Source organism: Strigops habroptila, chromosome 7 (genome assembly GCF_004027225.2).
Source record: "Strigops habroptila isolate Jane chromosome 7, bStrHab1.2.pri, whole genome shotgun sequence".
Lineage (NCBI taxonomy): Eukaryota > Metazoa > Chordata > Aves > Psittaciformes > Psittacidae > Strigops > Strigops habroptila.
The window spans coordinates 38,199,141-38,205,246 of NC_044283.2; the positions used below are offsets into that span (position 1 = coordinate 38,199,141).

The 6,106-nt window shown below is 47.0% G+C and overlaps 1 long non-coding RNA gene across 1 annotated transcript; it reads right to left on the reverse strand.

The window, feature by feature from the left end:
* Positions 1-63: 63 nt before the first annotated feature.
* LOC115610322 lies at positions 64-5,876 on the reverse strand. The gene is made up of 3 exons (XR_003992189.1): positions 5,783-5,876; positions 1,796-1,885; positions 64-383 (listed from the first exon to the last, which is right to left on the reverse strand). It is a non-coding gene; the product is annotated as an uncharacterized LOC115610322 (long non-coding RNA).
* Between the last annotated feature and the right edge of the window lie 230 nt (positions 5,877-6,106).

A 6,106-nucleotide genomic window follows, 5' to 3' on the forward strand; every position in this document is an offset into this window, starting at 1 on the left:
GAAATAGTAAAAAAAAAAAAAAAAAAAATTAAAAAAATGCCCATGATGCATAGGAGATCTGTAAAATAAATGTTTATTTACAGTACAGAGTCCCACCTGTACAGGCATAATAGAATATTGGTCTAAAAGAAAAGGTGTCTCAGTTTAAGTAAACTGTAATCTAATTTTCTCAAGCAGTGATTAAAGTGCCTTTTTGGTTTTGCCCACTTTGTAGCCAATTCTCAGGTGATGGGTGTACCACATAATCCAGCAAAGGAGAATTTGTGTGTTCATAGGCTGATGAATAGTAATGTCTGCTCTGGCTGGCACTTCTCACAAACAGTCTTTGGCGAGTCAGTAGCAGTGTCTGTAGAAGCAAGATCTTCCAGGAAGAGATGTGTCACCTGCCATATCACAAAGTTTAGAAGGTATGCTCAAAGGCTGAAGAAAGGCAGAAGCCAGGTTGGGTGGAGTTTTTATCCTATCAGGTATATGTATTGTGTACTTCTCTCCCCCTTTCCTCCCTTTTCACTTTCATTTCCAAAAAGGCTTGTTTATATCATTCTTAACAATCATTTATGGGGGGGGGAGGGAAGGAAGACTGTGAATCTTTGGGAGTAAAAATATTGTATGAAATTTCAGATTTTTTCTGTAACATTAAAATACCATTCCTGTGGTTAACAAAAATTTTTGTGAATGAAGATTGTGAACTTCATGTGAGCCCAAACTGATCCACTGGTACCTGAGAGAGGATGAGTCACCTTACAATTACCACCTCAGAAGTCTAAAATGCGGAATTAATATTACCGTGCTTACAAAAATATCACATCAAAGCTATTAATATTTACAGAATCTTCATCTGCTATTTTGGTCATTGTTACTTATTTCATGCACAGTTTTAACAGGAAACTGTCAGTTAGTACTTTTATCCCTCATTGCGTCAGTCATATCAACCACAGATCAAGACAAGTTTCTGTGAAGGGATTCCATAATACATTGCTATGGAAAATAGTACATCTGGTTCACAAGAATAAAGCTTTGACTGACGAAGGTCTTACTTACATAATGTTAAATATAAATTGTTATATAAAAATGAAAAGTGAGCCAGTGATCCAATCCATTTTAAACACAAGTCCTCCCAGGGAAGGTCTTAGACGTAGGCAGATGAATAACGCAATCCCTATTCTGCTGAGATTACGCATCTTAAACACATGCCTTTAAGTTTCAGATAAGCCAATGAAACCAACATTCCATACTATTTATGTCTGTAAGACCTAGCCATCTTGGAAGGGCAGCGCTAAAAACCTCTCTCCTGACATGAAGTACTATTTGGCTCAGGCTCCTTTATATGATTTGTTTTAGCAGATAACAACCATGAAGGGAAAATGAGTTTAATACTGAGTTTATTCTTGATAGGAGAACTTGCACAACAAATGCAGTTAATTGCAGCAAAAGATAAACATGCTTGACAATGGCTCCATACAGGCAATGCAGCAACAAGATCTTTCCTACGCAAAACCAACACTCTGGTCTCCAGTTTTACAAGCATGTTTGCCAGGTTTCACCAGTTAGGAAAAGCTCCCCTTGATACTCTTTGCCAAAGCACAGCCACTGCTCCCTGAGCATCATTCCCCCATCAGGCCAAAGCAGCACAGAGCTTTCCATCATAATATCCAGAAAAAGGGGCCGCAGTTTCAGATCACGGCAACGTAAGAAAAACAACCCAGTATTTCTGCAGTGCCACTGAAACTCTTAATTTACACTAGCTCAGAATATGCCCTTCTCTTCTAAGTCCTGAAATTTGCTTTTCTCCTACCTTGATATGTAACTATTTTCTCTGATTACTGGGATGTTTCAGATCTGCTGTATTCCTTGTGGTATGGATTCCTTATTCACACATGTCCTCCTGCAAGCAAAAGACTCGGTGTTAGAAAGAGAAGGCACAAACTCCATGCTGTGCAGAGCTGTTATTAGCAAAAGAGCACTAAAAATAAATAAATAAATAAATAATCCAGTTCATTTGCAAGGACCTATCCCTGGATACGAATATGTTTCAAATTAAAGCAAGACTAGAAATGACTGCAACATAAAGAATACTTTGCTGAGTAGAAAATCTGGTAAACTTATGTCTTTTCCAGATATATCTATTGCATTGTATTTTAAAATGACCAAGTTTCATGTTTTTCAGCCACATATTCTTGAAATTGTGTCCTTGATTGTTAGTATAATAGGATTTTTATTTTTTTTTTAAGTCTTCTACTTGCTTAGACACTTTTTTTTCCATTCTCTTTTTTAACATTTCCCTTGCTGGCATTAAAACATACAACGTAACCTAAATTCCTAACAATACCTCCTACTTTCTCACTGTGATTTCCTGACTTTGTCAGGATCTTTCTAGATACAGCTACTCCTAGAAAGGTTTGGGGAAGAGGGGGAGGGAAGAGGTGTCAATACTACAAAGCTGACAGGGTTTATACATATATATTTATGCCTTGTATATATCCTAGGCTCCTGGCTTGCTTGCTTGCCAGTATAATTGATTGACTGCATCCCGAAAGATGTTTATAAAAACCGGCAGGTCCCATATTTGTACAGATCTGCAAACACCCGAAAAAAACCGAGGGCCCAGTGAGCTCCCTATTGCCTCCACTCCTGCAGCCTCAAATAGGAGCATTATACCGGCGGTGTTTACAACTAACACCGCCGATGAGTTGCCCTTCCTCAGCCGACGCCCCCCACCTCTTCCTGGGCTTCAGGGCAGCCTGCGCAGCTGAGGGGGGCTTTACGCGGCCGCGAGTCATGGCACAGCGAAGAGGCCCTCGGGGATTGCGGGGCCGAACAGGGAAAATTAACCAGTGTGTCTTTGCCCCGGCTCCGAGAAGGCGGCGATGGGGGGCATCGGGGTCCTGGGGTTTCCTCCCCTGTTTCAGGAGCGTCCCCTGTCACCACAGGGTGACAACTGGGTCACTTTACGGTCGCGTCACTGGGAGCAAAGATAAAAGATAAAATAATAGAAAAATAAAATAAAATAAAATAAAATAAAATAAAATAAAATAAAATCTGCCCACAGATAAGGAACCTTACTCCAATTCAAACCGCCAGGCTGGGCTTCAACCCAGCAGGCTCCACCTGCCAGGGTACAGGGCCGGGAGGATTCCCCTGCCCTAACCCTCCCCACTCCCGGGCGTCTTTTCCATGTGGATCCCATTATCATCATTTGCTCCTAGTAGAAAGGGAATTAAAGAGATTAAAATGAAAATAATTAAATGATCTTTCCATTTACCTCTTCGTGATGGTTGCAAGCGGAAACGGAGAGGGGCTTTTACTTGGAGTAAGCGAGATAGGGTTTGTTTTTAAAGGAAAGGAAGGAAAGGGGGGGGACCATCTCAACTGTCAACTGTTTTCCAAACAGTATATTAATGCTGGCCAGACCTTTGTCGTAATGTGACCCTACTGTTTTCCAACCTGCAATCGTTTGTTAAGTCTCAGCGTTGAATAATGAAAGTAAAACAAAATCCCAAAATTCTCAGACGCTCTGGCATGGTTTTGGTGGTGTTCTGGAGGTAGGAAGGTGGAGAACAGGTTTTGGACGTTTGGTTGGTTGGTAGGGGGGAGGGTTGTGTTTTGCTTTGTTTTTTTCCTGCAACAAGCAAAATCCCTGTATTTCATCACTGGAACAAAGCCATAATCCTGACGAAAGGATTTAAATATTTTAAAATAACAGACGGGTTTTAATCTGATGACGGGGATAACTGTTTCTTCAGTGTCTTTTCCTTTCCCAAGGTAAGTGCTCTGAGCGAGCGGCAACCCCCCTTGTACCCATACGCGCCCACTCGCGCTACAACCACGCATTCATGGCGGTATCTTTATGATCCCGTATTTCAGTCTTTGCTGGTTTTGTTTGCACGGACCCAACGAAAGAGCTTAGAACCATGTCCAAGGAAAGGTACCATTTCTAGAGGTTAGTTAGCCACAAGTGCCTTCGCTTTCTTTTTCTTTGCTTCTTTTTAAGTAACGTTAACATCAAAGAGAGTATGAACCTACAGAGGCCCACCGGGTGCAATTCGCGCGGTGGATTTCCAATAGCAGGGGATGGAGCCTCCCCAGGGACTACAGGAGCTGCGCCCATTATTCCCCCCATCACACTCCGGTGGTGCCCCCTTCCCGGGTCCCCGCCCCGCCGTCAGGGCGGGCCGGGGGCGGTGGGACCGGCCGCGCCGGCGCCGCCTCCCGGTTCAACTTCTCTCTGGCTTTGCTCCGCCGCTGCCCGCAGACCCGGAGCCACAGGGATCCGTCTCTGAGTTCTGAATGGGCACAGTTGACGGCATAACTCTCCCTGCCTGCTTCAGAACTGAGTGACACCGAGCTAAACTCAAATGTTACCCCCCTGAAAGCTCCGATGGTGCTGGTGGAGGAGGAAGATGAGCCGGAGACACTGAGAAAATGCGAAGTTGTACAGCTGTAATGCCTCTGCCACCTGAAGGCACAACGCCAGAGCGGGTAATTCCTTTGACAACAAGCAGATCAAAGAGAGACTTTTGTAGGAAGAACGTCAGGATCTGCAGGGGGGAGGTAACATTTCTGTGCTCCCTGCATACGCGAAAACCCCGACAGCAATGGTGTGGGTGCTCGGCTCCCAACTGCACCGGAAGTGCCGGCTGCCCACGGGCGCACCTCGGCTTGGTCGGCTTCAAAAGCTTCTTCGAAAGCTGAAAAGTTGCTGTTATTTTTTAAAATAGTAGATCTTTCAGGGTGAAAATTAAGTATAAAAGTTCTTTGATTCGGTGAGGAGGGCAAATCCCGTTTGTTGTCAGAAGTTCATTTTCAGCTACTAGAGGAGTTACTGACTCTAAATATTTTTCTTTCCTCTATAAAAGTTATTGCCCTGCTTTCTTAGTTACTAAAACGTTTATCCGGCAAACTGAAGCCTAAATCCCGACATTCATGTGGCAGTAACCCCTTTAGTAAATACCTGTCATTACCGCTCAGTGCCCCTTGCCCATGGGTCCCCTCCACAAGCCAGGCAGTGTGATTTCTACCCGCTGAAGGGGTCATTAACGCCAAACCCGCGGGTGCGAGCCGCTACTACATCACCAATAAAACCTTTACTGCAGCGAAAGTGCTCCGAGAGCGTCTTTGGAAAGCCTGCTTTTCCGCGGGCGCTGCCTGAGCGCAGTTTTCTCTAATGTCCCCTTTCCTGATCTTATTACCTGGTTTACAGTTTATGGACATTAAAAGCTCCCTCATGCTGGGGGGGGGGTGGAGGGGGGGGGCAGGGCGCGGAGCAGGTGGCCGCTCCGCGCAATTTTAACTTTTCCCTGCTTTAATGCAAAATAGACAAACTCTCAGCTTTACTCCCACCTCCATAGCCCCTTCATTTCTACGCGGAAGAAGGGCGTTGAGCGTCGGAGGCGCAGTGCCTTTTCTCGGGCAGCAAAGGGGCCGCTTGGCTGTACAGCGCTCCGTGTCTCCCGTCAGCGGCCCCGGGGCTGGCGCGAAGCTGCGCGGAAAGACGGAGTAAAGGGGTCCAGGGCGCTGCGGACGGTGCTGGCAGCGACCGCTGGACAAGGCGCTTCCCGGCTCCGCGCTGTCCCCCCCGCCCACCGGCGCGGAGCCGGCCGTGTCCTCCACCCGGCGTAGGGCAGAAAGCTGTCGGGGATAGGGCTGGGGAGCCAACGTGAGGAAACGCTGAGAGGAGCGGAAAGGAGAAAGAGGGGAAGAAAAACCCAAACCAACCAACTAACCAAACCTCAAACCATCACCGACAAAACCCCCCAGCCTACAGCGGCCAAATCAGGGTTACCTTTCGCGGCCGGGAGAGATGCCATAATTCTCCCTTCTGTCGGGACGGGCTAGCCTCAGAGGTCCGCCGTCCCCTCTGGTAGCCGCTCCGTCTGCCACCTAGAATGACACACCAGCGCGGTAACACGCCGCAGCTCCCCCACGCACACGCTCCCCCACGGCCTGGGCTCGGCGCCTCGCAGCCGTGCCCATGAGGGGGACACCATCCCAACTCCCCTCCATATAAGGCTCTCTGGGAAAGCCCCGGAGGACCCGCCGCTGCCGAGCACCGTCCCTGCCGCTTCGGGCCACCCCACCCCGCCTCACACGGGGAAATCCTCCTTCT